This window comes from Hemitrygon akajei, chromosome 10 (genome assembly GCF_048418815.1).
Source record: "Hemitrygon akajei chromosome 10, sHemAka1.3, whole genome shotgun sequence".
NCBI classification, from domain to species: domain Eukaryota; kingdom Metazoa; phylum Chordata; class Chondrichthyes; order Myliobatiformes; family Dasyatidae; genus Hemitrygon; species Hemitrygon akajei.
This window is the reverse complement of record NC_133133.1, coordinates 70,588,251-70,604,428: the sequence shown is the minus strand read 5'-3', so window position 1 is coordinate 70,604,428 and position 16,178 is coordinate 70,588,251. Positions and strand designations below refer to the sequence as shown.

General features: G+C 40.0%; 1 protein-coding gene across 7 annotated transcripts in view; it reads left to right on the top strand.

The window, feature by feature from the left end:
- elf1 (E74-like ETS transcription factor 1) overlaps window positions 1-16,178 on the top strand; it is a 291,232-nt gene that overhangs the window by 256,426 nt on the left and 18,628 nt on the right. The window contains exon 1 of one of the 7 annotated variants that reach the window (XM_073058428.1): window positions 15,211-15,308. The exons of the other annotated variants lie outside the window; for them this stretch is intronic. The gene's annotated coding sequence lies outside the window, so the exon portion shown is untranslated. Of the gene's footprint in view, window positions 1-15,210; window positions 15,309-16,178 lie in introns of those variants that run through there. 7 annotated transcript variants of the gene reach the window in all.

Sequence of the window (16,178 nt, the reverse complement as noted above, 5' to 3'; positions counted from 1 at the left end):
TCCACCAGCATTTTGGGAATGTTAGAGGTAGTTTTTCTTAAACACAGAGAGTGGTGGGTAGTTTAGAGGCAGATACAATAGGAGCTTTTAAGAAATTCTTAGGGACATGGATAATAGAAAAATGGAGGTCTATGTAGGAGGGAAGGATCAGAGAAGGTTAAAAGGTCAACACAATATCATGGGCCAAAGGGCCTGCACTGTGATGTATGTTCCATGCACTAAAACACGCAGAGATTGGAGGCTTTCTTGTTCTGTAATATGAATAAAATAGTTTGGATTATGTGGTGATTTGAACAATCACAAATTCCCACTGTTCGAAGAAGACATGGTGATTGACACTGTCAATATCATTCTGGTAGGCCTTCATCATCTTTCAAGCTGGCTCATTTCGCCTCCATTAGACATTTTCTTAAGGATATTTCCTATGTAGTAAATATTATTTTTCAAACTATTTCCAGGAAAGCATTAAATTAGGATATTTGTTTTAATTCGTTCTCTGTTGCACTTGCTTCAGTGCAGACAGAATAATGTATTGCTTTTAACTTTTCCTAATTCTAAACCTTCACTAAAATATTTCAGCAACATCAGTCAAATAGGAGTTGTGATAATATCTAGTATTCTTATAAATTTGATTCACTAAACTAGGATTGTACATTTGAGATAAATTTTTGAGATAAGTGCGAGTTTTGTAACATAATAGAGAAAAAATGGTAATTACAGAACTTCTATTGGTGGTAGGAATAATTTGAGGCGATGATTTAAGAGCATTAGAGATAAATTGTATTAGTCTGACCTTAAAGGCTTCTGGCTCGTACAAATTCTCCTATGCGATATTGATGCTTGTGGGTAAAAATAAACCTGGCAATAATACTGTGAGCTGCTATTTTGTCAGTTGCACGATTTGTACTCTGACAGACATAGATTTATGAAGCTTTTATCAGAATATTTGATGGTTTGTTTTGAGCTATTATCATGCATTAAATGCCAACAGTGACAAGTTATGAAATTAAATTCAACAAATTTGTTAATGCATGGAATTTAAAATTTCATGCTGATTTTCAAATCTTTCCATGGCCTTGTCTCACCATCTATAAAACCACCTTCATCTGTGGAACCTAACCAAGTGTCTGAGCACCTCTTGCCTCTCTCCCCACCCTGTAATTCTGAAATTTGCAGACGTTCCTTTAGCTGCCTAAGGCATAAACGTTTAAATTACTTCCCTAACCTTATCCATTTCTCAGTACTTTTTAAAGCTGCTTCACAAATTCTATTACATTTTTCCCTGTTTACAGTCACCTTTTGTAGTGTCTGCCCCTTTGGAATGAATTCAGTTTACATCTGATTAATTGCTTTTATCACTTACTTGTTATCTAAATGTTTGTTGTGGTTTTGGATATCTGGAAAATGATATGCAATGCAAAACTGTGCAGAAGTCCTAGGCAGATATAAAAAATTCTGTAAAGCGAAGATGCTTTTAAAAATAATGAAATGAAAAGTTTCTAAATATCAAAGAAAACGACCATAAAGAGCAGTAAACAGTTAAAAAAAGCTATATTGAATCAGTATTTGGTGTGATCACTCTTAAAACTGCATCAAATCTCTTAGGTACGCTGTTGTGCAGTTTTATAAGAAAATCTCTGTTTGGTTGTTCCAAGAATCTTACAGAACTTGCCACAGTTCTTCTGCAAACTTTGGTTGCCTTGCTTTCATCTGTCTTTTTGGGCAATCCCAGACAGCCTCGATGATGTTGCAATCACGGCTCTGGGGAGGCTATACCATCTGTTGCAGAGCTCCTTGTTCTACTTTTCGCTGAAGATAGTTCTTTATGACCTTGGCTGTGTTTTGGGGGTCATTGTCCTGCAGCAGAATGAAGATGGAGCTGAACAGATGCTTCCCTGATGGTATTGTGTGATGGATGAGAATCTATTTGTGCTTCTCAGCATTGAGGATTTTATTAATTCTGACCAGATCACCAACTCCATTTGCAGAAATGCAGGCCCAAATCTGCAGGGAACCTCCACCATGCTTCACAGTTAGCAGCAGACACTCAGCCATTTTCAGTCCAGAGCACTTGCTTCCATGGTTCCCCTTCTGATTTAGAAGGGACGCCAGCTCAATGTGTCTCTTGACTACTGCGCTCAGTGTCTGTGGCCGACCACTGTGTTTCTGGTCATCAACCTTGCCCATTTCTTTGTGCTTCTTCAGAAGAACTTGGACGGCACATCTCGAAGCTCCTGTCTGCCATGAGATTTCTGCTTGGGTGAGACCATGCCAATGCAGGATGACCACCTTGTGTCTTGTTGCTTTGCTCACTCTTGCCATGGTGTAAGAATTGATGATTTGAAGGTTAAACTGTCACATTGACCACACCCTCACCTATTACTTTGGTTGTCCTTCACCTAGCTTGATTCCTTCTACACCTGTTTCTGATTTAATTAATCAGTTTAGTTCATTCAACTCATTATGTCATTGATCATTAGCACCTGCTTGTTACATTTGTTTAATCACGCTGTGGGTTATATGCCTACAAAATAATCAAGTTTTTGTTTGAAAAGTGATCTGTTACTTAATAAGTTCCTTTCTTTAATGAAATACAAAAATACTCTGTAACATTTAGTTTTTTGGAAAGTTAATGTTTGGACATCTATAATTACTGAGCAAAAATCTTAGGTACATTTATATAGCTATGGTGCCTAAGAAAATTTCTGTCTTCCACTGTACTGCAGCCACAAAAAAAACGGATTTCTTGACAAATGTGAGTGATGATAAACCTGATTCTGATATAGGTATCTATTGTGGACAGAGAGTAGGAAAGGGTCAGGGGGATGGGAATCATGGTTGGGAAAAGGGGAAGGGAGAGGGGAGGGAGCAGGAAGCACCAGAGAGACATTCTGTAATGATCAACAAATCAACTGTTTGGAATCAAATTACCTTGCCTAGTGTCTCAGTGCTGGATGTGTCTGTACTCCCCTCCCGTGGCACTCCACCCTCACCATTTCCAACACCCTTTGCTCCCGCCAAGTTTACATACATGCTCTCCACCCCACGTTGACACTATGCAAAAGTCTTAGGCACCCTAGCTATATATGTACCCAAGACCTTTGCATAGTGCTGTAAATTTTGCTCTTTTCTACTGACATACTAATGCAGAAGACAAAAAAGTAAATACCCAAAACTAAATTTATATAAAAAATCTAGTGTGCTTAAGACTTTTGCACAGTACTGTATATAAATACACATGTTAGCCTATCTCATTTTAGAAATGAGGGGAATGATCTCTTGGTAGAATGCTTAATCTTGCAGCTTTGAGTAAACAAAAGCTTCTTGCAGGCTCTGTCTAGTACTGCAACAACCTGACGTAGAGCAGGTGAGTGAGTGTACATAATTGTGTAGTGAGGATAAGTCAAGTGCCTGATGCATTTACATGTCAATGACATTTGTTTTAAACTTTCTTCCTGAGATCTACTTGTCTTGGGGAATGTGGGTGAAGTCAGCTGATTTAACACTGGCTTCAGTGATGTAACAGTTACTTACAAAATCATTCATCTATTCAGAGCAGATGGGACTGCCAATTATTTTTAGATATTCACCAAATGAGTGTTATCTTTGCTGCGTAAACTGATCACAGAGGCTTTTGTGGCACAATAAGGAGACCATTTAGTCAATCGTGTCAATGCTGGCCAAACAGTTATTTAGGTAGGCCCACTTCCAGCTTGTATTCCATTATCTGAAAGGTTATAACTCTTCAACAGCAACTCCTGCTCCTTTTTCATCTTCCATTATCCTTTTAGGTAGGTACTTCACTTACTATAATATGTTTTAGGTGAAAGCAAAGTCCTCAACTTGCATTTAATCCAACGGTTGCTTTCATCAGAGCTCACTAATTATTAGCCACTCTGCCAGGCAAATATGTTGTTCCTGTTCAGCTGGCATAAATCACTTAGTTTTGTATGCTTTGGTTAACTCTCCCCTCCTCTACTTTTATTCCAAGTAAAAATAACAAAACCATCCATGTTTAAAGTTTTTCTTGTTCTCAAGACTGAGCTTTGACCTAAACTACCAAATCTTCTTTTCCCTCCAGTACATTTTCCTTTTATTTCACAATGAGCTTTTGGCACATTGGCCTTTATAAATCACAGTATTAAATATAAGTGTAGGAATGTTATGGTGAGGTTGTATAAGACATTGGTGAGGCTGAATTTGGAGTATTGTGTGCAGTTTTGGTCACCGAATTACAGGAAAGATATTAATAAGGTTGAAAGAGTGCAGAGAAGGTTTACAAGGATGTTGCCAGGACTTGAGAAATTGAGTTACAGAGAAAGATTGAATAGGTTAGGACTTTATTCCCTGGAGTGTAGAAGAATGACAGGAGATTTGATAGAGGTATATGAAATTATGATGGGTATAGATAGAGTGAATGCAAGCAAGCTTTTTCCACTGAGGCTAGGGGAGGAAAAAACCCTAGGACATGGGTTAATGGTGAAAAGGGAACATTATGGAGGGCTCCTTCACACAGAGAGTGGTGGGAGTGTGCAATGAGCTGCCAGTTGAAGTGGTGAATGCAAGCTCACTTCTAACATTTAAGAAAAACTTGGACAGGTATATGGATGAGAGGTGTATGGAGGGATATGGTCCAGGTGCAGGTCAGTGGGACTAGACAGAAAAGTGGTTTGGCACAGCCAGGAAGGGCGAAAAGGCCTGTTTCTGTGCTGTAATGTTCTATGGTTCTATCCCCAGCACCTGCACATTTTTGTTTTTAACATTCTTTAGCTCTGGTAGCATCCTTTAAACCTGTAAATAAATCTATAGTTTGACTGTGCTTCCAATGGATTAACCTGAACAAAACAAAAGAGATGGTTGTTGACTTCAGGAGGGCACGGAGCGACCACTCTCAGCTGAACATTGAAGGCTCCTAGGTAGAGATTGTTAAGAGCACCAACTTTCTTGGTGTTCACCTGGCGGAGAATCTTACCTGGTCCCTCAAAACCAGCTCCATAGAAAGCCCAACAGCGTCTCCACTTTCTGCAAAGGCTGAAGGAAGTCCCCCCTCATCCTCATCACATTCTACAGGGGTTGTATTGAGAGCATCCTGAGCAGCTGCATCACTGCCTGGTTCGGAAATTACACCATCTCGGATTGCAAGACCCTGCCGCGGATAGTGAGCTCAGCTGAGAAGATCATCCCGCCATTACAGACATTTACACTACACGCTGCATCTGCAAAGCAACCAGCATTATGAAGGACCCCACACACCCCTCATACAAATTTCACCCTCCTGCCATCTGGGAAAAGGCACCGAAGCATTCGGGCTCTCATGACCAGACTATGTAACAGTTTCTTCCCCCAAGCCATCAGACTCCTCAATGCCCAGAGCCTGGACTGACACCAACTTACTGCCCTCTACTGTGCCTATTGTCTTATTATTTATTGTAATGCCTGCACTGTTTTGTGCACTTAATGCAGTCCTGGGTAGGTCTGTAGTCTAGTGTAGTTTTTTTTCTGTGTTGTTTTTAAGTAGTTCAGTGTAGTTATTGTACTGTTTCATGTAGCACCACAGTCTTGAAAAACCTTGTCTCGTTTTTACTGCGTACTGTACCAGCAGTTATGGTCGAAATGACAATAAAAAGAGACTTGACTTGACTTAATGTAAGGACAGAAATAAAAATATAGTGAAGTAGTGTTCAGGGTTTCAACGTCCATTCAGAAATCAGATGGCTAAGGGAAAGAAGCTGTTCCTGAATTGCTGAGTTTGTCTTTAGGCTTCTGTACCTCCTTCCTGATGGTAACTATGAGTCAAGTGGCTACTTGTAATTATCAGCATATTATTTTGCTGAGCTTATATCTTTGAGGATCTATGGACATGCAGGTCAGGATCTCTCTATCATCTACACCCCTTAATACCCTTCCAAACTATCCTTAACCTGAAGGGACTTACTAAGAAGATAATTATTCTACCCTAGTTCAATGTGTTTTTCCTCATCAGATCAATCGCTTTGCACTTCCTGAATTTAACTTTTATTGCAGTTTTTTGACCACTTAGCCAGTTTTTTTTAATAGTTGACAACTTTATTTGTCATGATTAATCACATGGTCAATCTTTGTGGCATCTGTAAACTTTTTAATCCTGACTCAAATCAGGGATATATACAACAAAAGTCTAGAGGCTAATACCTGTAACAAAAATTAATTTGAATTTTGTTATGTATTCTTTCCTTATTCAGCTCAGGGTATTTGCATATGCATTCACAAACAAAGGAGACACTTAACATATTGTCAACCACAAGAGAATACTTTATTAGAATTAGCACAAATGCAATACAGAGAGAAAAACAAATGCTTACAGTGGTAACAGTACAGTTATCAAAACAATACTTATCATCCACTCAACAAGCCTTTCTCTGCAATCTCCAACAATTTCACATGTAGCCTGTTCTTGTTTCTGTCTCTCTCTTTCACTCTAACCCTGACTCAACGTACTCTGACTCTCTTGACGTACTGTTCCCTATCTCCACCCAAGCTGTTATCTAACCTAAGACAAAGCTCTCTTCCTTACTACACAAAGAAAGTACCCCTTTTTTATGCCCTTCAAAACCACTTCCCACTCGTACTTTTCCATCAGCTGCACCCCCACTGTCTCTTACAATCTTCAGCCAGACACACATGTTTTCCAGCACTCTCCACTCTCATGGCTGCAGACTTGCACTTCCTTGACTTTCTCAAAACATAGTTGTGGACTAGTTCTCTTGTACTTTCCGAGAACAATCCCACTCCAAGCTAGCACCATTTTGTCTTAGACTTCCGTTCTATTTTAGCATTTACCAAGGAGGAATCACATGTAACACTTTCCTTACAATACTGAGAACTGATGAACATCTCAGATACGGGTCCTTCAGTTACCAAAACCACTGTCCACCATTATGCTTAGCTTTCTATCATTGTGCACATCTTGGACGCAACTTGGTATTTTTAACTTTATCTCATGTAATTTGTTTTTGGACTAGTTTTGGGTGGAGGTTGGTCAAATGATATGCTGTAATCCATGGAGACTCCATCAAATATGTTATATCAGTTGATCTCCCCTCCTAGAGGTCTTAATTGTAGTCAAACATTTTGCTTAGGAACTACATATTAACTACCTTTGATTAACCTGTGTCTTGTAAAAGTGAATTTACACTGTTGCTCAGTACAATTTCTCAAAGTTTTTCCAAGGTAAGGCATTCTTTTGTTTTAAGCCATGATGCCTAATTCACTATTTTTTAGTCCTTTGCTGCAGTGTGCCTAACAAGACTACAAAGTGTTTCTGCAACTTCTTTCCCTCCTTTCATTTTGTTTTAGCATTTACCAAAGAGGAATTGCATTTAACTCTTTCCTAAAAAAATCAAGAACCAGAGCTGGTTCTGAAAAAATAACAAAGAATTGTGTAAACTTTGTGTGATAGAGGATTTTCTGATTTAGATAATTATCAGGGAGAATCAGGTTTGTTATCACTGACATATGTTGTGAAATGTATTGTTTTGTGCAACAGTACAATGCAATACAATAAAAATTTTATAAGTTGCAGTAAGAAATATAAAACAAATAAATCACTTGTGCCAAAGAGAGTAACATAGTGAGGTAGTCTTCATGAGTTTATAGTCCATTTGGAAATCTGATGGCAGTGCGAATAAAGCTATTCTTAACATGTTGAGTGTGTGTCTTCAGGCTTCTAGACTCCCTTCCTGATGATTGTAATGAGACGAGGGCATGTCCTGGATGGTGGTGGTCCTTTATGATGGATGCCACCTTCTTGAGGCTTTGCCTTTTGATGATGTCCTTCGTGGTTTTTGGCTAGTGCCTATGATGGAGGTAGCTGAGTTTACATCCATCTGTAAGATCTTTCTAATGCTCTGCATTGGCACCTCCACATCAGATGGCGATACAAACAGCCAGAATGGTTACCACGGTATATCTGTAGAGTGTTACGTATTCGGGCAACAATAATATAGATGAGTTAGGCAAGGGGTTTTATAACAAATAACACGTTTATTAAACACTGATAACAAACCCCCTTCAAATGTAAACAAACCCAAACAATGATCCGAGCTCAGCTGCTCAAACAGTCCTTAATAGCGTTGCAGTCCCAAACAGTCTTTAAAATGGTATTGAAAAGAACTCAGTTCTCTAAAGCGATATGCCGAAAGAAAACAGACTTTAAAACGATATGCCGACAGTTCAAAAGCTCACGGTACTTTTAAAAGGAGAGACTTTTTAAAGCGATGTAAATTCTTTTCCACGTCGATGTCCTTCGATTCCCAGCGTCGAACTCCCACGTCGAATTTTATTAAATATAACAACTTAAAGTGACTGACCTTCCTTCCACAATATTCTCAATCTCCTGCTTTTTCCAGCGGAGACTATCGTGAGAATAGTAAATGAAATCCTTCCGAATGAGGATCACACAAGGTCGAAGTCAATCCATCGAAAATCGATTTTTCTTCTCGATTTGTCTTCCAAACTTCACTCTCCATTAGCAAAGAAACCGTTGGCTCTGACCTTTTAAACTTTAGGCATTATATAAAACTTCATTTTTAACTAAACTGCGTCATCACATTAAATCACACAGTAACATGAAGTCATCTTGGCAAATCCTGCCACGAACTGCCCCACCTGACAGGGTGGGTCTCCCTTTTATACCCTGTAGAAAAAACCTGTCACATGACCTCTACTGGCGGGAAAATGACATCACTCCACCATTACCTCATGTCCAGTATAACTTCAACCCCAGTCACGTGACAAGGGTACCACTGTCACGTGTCACGGGTACGTAACAAGAGATTTAATAGAGACTTTGATGACATACCAAATCTCCTCAAACTCCTAATGAAATATAGCTGCTGAATACCTTCTTCATAATTACATCATTTGGTTGTGCCCAGGAGAGATCTAAGATAAGGCTATCTTTGCTCTCCTGAAGACATCATCCAAAATGATAGATGTGTACAAGATGATAAGATTGAGTGGATAGCCCAAGATTTTTTTCCCCAGGGCAGAAATAGTTAATAGGAGGAGCATAATTTTAAGGAGATTGGGGGAACATATAGGGGAATGTCAAGAGGTAAGTTCAGAACACAGAGAGAGGTGAATGATGGTAGAAGCAGATATATTAAGGTCATTTAAGAAACTTAGATACTTACAGGGATGATAGAAAAATGGAGGGCTATGTAGGAGGGACTGGTTAGATTAATCTTAGAGTAGATTAAATGGCCCTCTACTCATGCTGTCTTCTCAGTACTGCCATCAGGGAGGAGGCAACTGGATTTCAAATGGTGAAAGTCCTTAATGATGGATATCATCTTCTTGAGTCACTGCCTCTTGAAGATGTCCTCTTTGGTGGAGAGGCTTTTGCCCATGATGGAGCTGTCTGAGTCTATGACCCTCTGCAGCATTTTTTTTGATCCTGTGCATTGGATCCTCCATACCAGGTGGTGATGCAACCAATCAAAATGGTCTCCATGGTACATCTTTAGAACTTAATTAATCTTTGGTGACATACCAATTCTCCTCAAACTCCTAATGAAGTATAGCCAGTGGTGTGCCTTTTCCATGATTGCATCAATATTTTGAGCTCAAGATAGATCCTCTGAGATGCTGACACTCGGGAACCTGAAGCTGCTCACTTCTGATCCCTGCCTAAAGACTGGTGTGTGTTCTCCCATCTTCACCTTCCTGAAGTCCACAACTAATTCCTTGGTTGAATGCAAGGTTGTTGCAATACCACTGAACCAATTTATCTCACTTCTTTATGCCCCCTTATTACCATCTGAGATAACAGTTGTGTTATCGCTGAATTTATATGTAGATGGGCATTTGAGCTGTACCTTGCCACACAGTCATGAGCGTAGAGAGAGTAGAGCAGTGGGCATTCTTGAAATGTGCCTACATTGATTGTGCTTGAGCAGATGTTACTTCTGCCCTGCACAGACTGTGGTCTCCTGATGAGGAAGTCAAGAATTCAGCTGCAGGGAGAGCTACAGAGGCCAAGATTTTGAAGCTTATTGATTAGGATAGAGAAGGTGATAATGTTGAATGCTAACCTGTAATCAATAAACATCAGCCTTACATAGGTATTGCAATTGTCCAGGTGGTCCAAGGTCAAGTGGAGTGCCAGTGAGATTCTGTCCACTGTAGACCTGTGGTGGAGATAGGAAAATTAGTGAGTCCTGATCCCTGCTCAGGCAGGAGTTAATTCTAGTCATGACTAACCTCTCAAAGCATTTCATCGCAGTAGATGTGCGAACAACCAGGCAGTAGTCATTGAGGTAGGTCACCCCTGCTCTTCTTGGGCACCGTTAAGATTGATGTCCTTTTGAACCAGATGCAAAGCTCTGAATGCAGCAGTGAGAGGCTGAAGATGCCCTTGAATATTCCAGCCAGTTGGGTGGCACATGTTTTCAGTGCCCTGCCAGGTACTCATTGGGGCACGATAGGCATTCTTGATTGTGATGTAATGGTGGTCAAATGAGTTGTCTCCCCTGGTTCTACAGGTGATAGTTTATCAGATGATTCTTCAAGCTGGCCTGGGTGAAGTCCCCCACAATGATCAGGAGGGCACCGCGATTGATCATTTATTGATCATTGTGCTCAGCACCTCCACAGACAGCCTGACATTAGTCAGAGATGGAATGTACAATGTAACCAGGATGACAGTGTATGATTTCCTTGCTAGACAGAACAGATGACACTTGACTGCCAGGTATTCCAGGTGAGGGGGGAGAGCAGGGCTGAGAGAGAACTGCCACGTTTGTGCAGCACGATGAGTCAATCATGAAGCAAACTCCGCCATCATGTGCATGTGGCAGAAAGTGAAGACTGTGGGCTGGAGTGCTGTGTCTGCGATGCTGTGGGAGAGCCATGTCTGTGAAGGAGAGTACACTACAGTCCCTGATGTCCCTCTGATTCTGCAATCTTGCTCTGAGGTCTTCAGTTTTATTTTCCCGAGTCTGTGCATTAGCTAGGAGGACAGTAGGGAGCGGGGTCTCAAGGCCCTGCACTTCAGTTTTATCTGCAGCCCAGCCCGATGGCCGTGCTTCTTTAAACAATGGAAACTGCTCTGGCTACCTGGATAGTTTGCAGTCCGGAGTCTGATAATTTAAAAAATCCATAGGTTTTTTAAACATCTTGAAACAATGTTGCTAACTGAAGTAGCCATGCATGTGAATGAAGGTTTCAGCTGCAGTAGTTCTAAGCAGGAGATGCGATGATTCCTTTTGCAGCTGAGCACAAAGTGTTATCGCTAAGACACCATCTTGATCAGAAGCTGAAAGACTTTTAATAACTATTGACTGTGGGATTGAGATTGATTCTGCATTGGAAAAAGGACAAGCTGATCAAGGGTGATATCTAAGCATATTCTCTACCCTCCAATTGTCTAAATTTCTTACAATTTTTCATCAGAAGCCTGGACTACACATAGTTAATACTGTTTCATGCCAGTTTGATAGTAAAATCATATTGTAACACAGACTTTTTGTTCAATCTGAGATGATGACAGGATTTTGTGCATCCTGAGTAATTTTTAACCTTCATTTTCTTGAGGATAAAATTGTATTCCACCAAACCCATTTTTTAACGTCAGTGTAATATTTAACCTTATTCATTGAAATGCAACTATTCAGCTTCTTGTACTGTAACTACTTGGTAAAGGCAGTAACCAGGCCTCTGTAATGGAGAAGAGGAATTTGCATGCAGTACAGGCCAGATTGAGATCTCTTATCAACTTTAGTATCCAAGCTACCAGAAGCAATTACTCTACATTTTTTTTCAATATCTCTATAAATTTGATTTATTTGGTGCTCCCCAAAGCTGTATGACATTTAAATGTGATTGTTTTCAAGAATGAATAGAAGAAATTAGATCAATGTATGGTTATATGAAATATTTATTTCTAAGGATTTGTTGAACTTTGTGTTTGTGGTGTCCATTTTACTGAAAACTTAAAAACAAAAGAAGTACTCATATAGCTTAGGTTACGTCTGAGGAAAGATGATCAGAATTAACATTTCAGCTTAAAGACATAGATACTAGAAATTCAGGAACTGCATTTTATTTTCACTTATTGAAAATTCACCGATCCTGATCTTATTGGTAAAGAGTAGTGCTTCTGAATTATGTAAAGGCAAGCGAAGTTGGCTCTTCTTGTACTGTATTCAACATTTCAGTAATATTTGACTAATATTGTAAATATATTGTTTGATTATGCATTCTTTGTTAGATTACATAATTCATTACGGGTTATATGTAAAAAGTACGTGAATGGCATACATCACTATGTCTTCACGTCATCACTAAAAAAAAGGGGGGGGGAAAACAAAGTAGATCAGTATCCCAGCTCCTGACATTTATCTTTTATTAGTTTCTGGAGTTACAAAGCTTAACAGTGATGATGAGGAAGTTTTAAAATGAACCCAAGAAGACCACGTACCTGTTGAAGCCAGCATGTTTGTCTTTGGAAGGGGAGACAGACGTTAGAGTTTAAAACAAAGCAGAAGATGGATGAACACGCAACAGTTACAGCCACAGTTCATAAAAATAGACTGCACAAAGATGACAAACAGATAAAGTCAAATTGCAGTTTCAAACAGCACTAATTTGCATGCTGTTGATGGAAAATCTGAAAGTGACACAGGACTGGGTAGCCTTGAGATTTATGATGTGAGAACTAACCAGAGACAAGCAATATGACTTACTCCAGAAGTGAACAGCAAATTAGTTTAGATTGAATTTGGCTGTTTTAAATCATTCCACAAAATGAGTTTGAGTAGCATTTCAAAGCCTGCAGATATCCAACCAAATACTTTTACTGGAGAAAAGTTAATCCCTTTGGGAATGACATTAGCAACAGAGAAATACAACAACCAACAAGCCACATTGAGCTTGCTTGTAGTTAGAACAGGGGAGCTAACACTGTAGGGTTATGATTGGCTGACACAACTACTACTTGACCAGAGATCTATCCACTATTCACACATGCATTCCTTGCAATGGAGTCAACTGAAAGCGATTTAAAAAAAGTACTGGATGATGCCACAGCATGGCATTGGAAAATTCAAACATGTCAAAGGTAGAATAGTGTTAAATAAAAATACCACACCCAGGTTTTATAAAGCCTGTCTGTTTCTTTATACCATACAAGATAAAGTGATTTAAACTGCATAGAGGCCGAAGGAATTCTTTGAAAATTTAAGTGGAGCCCATGGGCAATGCCAATGGTCCCAGGTAGCTGAGAAGGATGGGTCTGTCAGGAACTGTGGTGATTTTAAGATCACCATCAACCCAGTACTGAAGGTACATCAATCCCCTCTCCCCAGGGTAGAGGATAACTTGAATCTATGAAGGATGCTTGACAGTTGTGGCTATTGCCTTGAATACGATCACCTTTATGAAGTTAAATCAAGCGACATAGGCTTTGCTTCCCAATTATCTCAATGCCTTCTATGTTCGCTTTGGCTGTCAAACTATGGAGGAACCATCATGAGCTCCCACGTTCCCGATGATCACATGATTTCAGTCTCTGTGGTCGATGTGCGAGCAGCCTTTAGGAGGGTGAACCCACAAACAGCATCTGGCCTGGATGGGCTACTAAGACCTGTGCTGATCAACTGCCTGGAGATCCTTAACCTCTTGCTTTAGCAGTTTGAGGTGATCCAAAGGGAAACTAGTAATGACCTCACACTGTCTCAGGTCTTCACGGCAACCCAAAATGACTGGATTGTGCAGCAGAAATTCCATTTCCCCCAATTTTACCAGTGCCAAGGTGAATTTGCCCTTGGTGGAGGTTTCTTTATGTGGGGATCAGAGTTGTTGTACTATTCAAGATGAGAGCTAAAGTGTTAGATAAACTACATGCCAGGCAATTAGGCATGGTCAAAATGAAAGCTTTGGCTCGAAGCTTTGCCTGGTGGCCTGGGATAGATCAGCAGATCGAGCAGCTCGCCATACACTGTTCGGAATGCCAACATGTCCAGAAGGTGCCAAGAGCAGCTGCTCCCCATTTCTGGGAATGGCAGAATTACCCTGGCAGAGGATTCTTGTGGATTTTGCTGGATGATTCATGGGCACATTTCTTGGTAGTAGTGTATGCAGCTAAAAACTGGCCAGAAGTGTTTCCAGTAGCTGCTAATACAACCTCGCACACTGTTGATGTGTTGAGAAGCCTCTTCTCGAGGACTGTTGCTCCAGAACACTTAGTCAGTGACAATGCACTGATGTTTGTTGTGGCACAGTTTCAGTCATTCCTGAAAATGATTGGAATAAGACATATTACTTCTGCACTGTACCACCCAGACACAAATAGCTTGGCGGAAAGGTTTGTCCAGCGTCTACAGAATACACTGTGAGCGATGTCAGCAGAACACACTACACCGAATGAAAAGCTTGCCAATTTTCTTTTTGCATATCACAAGGCAGCAGCACACTCTACAACCAACAACTCACCAGCTATGCTGTTCCTGGGTCATCCCTTGCGCTCATGCTTGGATCTCCTTAAACAAGGAGACTTGATGTTTGAATCCTGGATGAGCAGTACTGGTAAGGAACTACGGAGATGATCCAAAGTGGGTACTTGGAAAGGTTAAATACGGAACTGAACCACTCTCCTACACAGTAAATATTGCATCTGATGTCATCTGGAGATGACATATGGATCATTTGAGGAGAACAGAGTAATGGCTAGAAAAGAAAGGTTTCCAGAGCTGTCAGACACTTCCTGGAGTCCCAGAGTCAACTCCTACAAACACCACTGAGGAGGACCTAGAATCTGAGATTGTTTCCCAGCCACAAATTTTACGTGCCAAACAGAGTGACACCCCTCCACCCCCCGGTCAGGAAAGACACTATCCCATAAGTGTAGGAAATCCAACACAGTGATTAAATCTTTGGGCTTGAATATATATTATATACATATAATATATGGCTTTAAATATATAATTTCTAGAGGGTACTATGTTACATATTTGAGTTGAGATGACTTCTATATGAAGTTGGAGTTTATAACTAACCAGGGAGAAGTGTCATGCATTCAGTACATCAGTAATATTTGAGTAATATTGTAAATGTACTGTTTGATTAAGTATTCCTTGTTTGTTTACATAATTTATTATGGGTTATATTTAGAAGTACGGGAATGGCATTAATCATTATGCCACCTGTTCATATGTGAGTTCATTACTTTAAAAAAAAGGAAAAGAAAAGCTAAGTAGAGCAGTCTCCTGGCTCCTGTGTGTTTCTTTCAATTAGTTTCTGGAGTTACAAGACATAACATTTCTGAACCGGTAAGTCTTGGATTTGAATGTTGTCGGGTTTGAAATCCTATTAAAACTGCTAATCTGAAGCAAAAGCAGGGCAAGGTTTTTAAAAATATTCTTTAGGCTTGTTTTATTATTTTTAAAATAACTAGGTGTTTTAAATATATTCTATTTTGTAATAATTTTTATAGTTTTAATTATTTACTGATTTTTGGCAGGTTTTTAAAAGTCTCTGTATCTGACAGGCAGGGTTTCTGTGCAGGGCTTGCTGTGTACAAAGCTGAGGGCTGGCCTTTGGCTTCTCTGCAAGTATATGGGGCCACATCAGGGCATTCCTTCGACTGAGCACAAATGTTGCTGCTCAAACCGTGTCCCTGCCGTGCTATGCGCTTTACACTAGGAAGATATGCCCTCCACATCTGAGCAAGATAAATATGGACTTGTGGAACCTCTGGAGATCAGTCCACACCACTAAGACATGTCCTGTTGTTAGTAATCACCCTACCAATGGTTCAGCTTTGCACTATTAGAGTGATGGTACCATACAGCATGGAAATAGACCCTTTATCTCACCCTCTATGAGACATTTTTTTCTGATGCACTGCATTGTGGGGAGCTGGAGGAGAAATTAATCCCTCAGCCTTTATTCTATCTAAGATGCTGTGTTTTAACTTAGTCCCTCCCTGAAATGTTGTACTACCTGTATCTCCATGGACCCAATCCTCAGACCCCATGACTTGCCCTGATATCTTCACCTCCTAAACCCTTTCGTAATCAGAGTCTTGCATGCCAAAGAAAATGTTCCATGGAAGCACAATACACCATGATATTTTAACCAGGTGGCTAGATAAGGAATAATGGAATTTGATCTAATTCCTCCCTCACATAAATATTTCT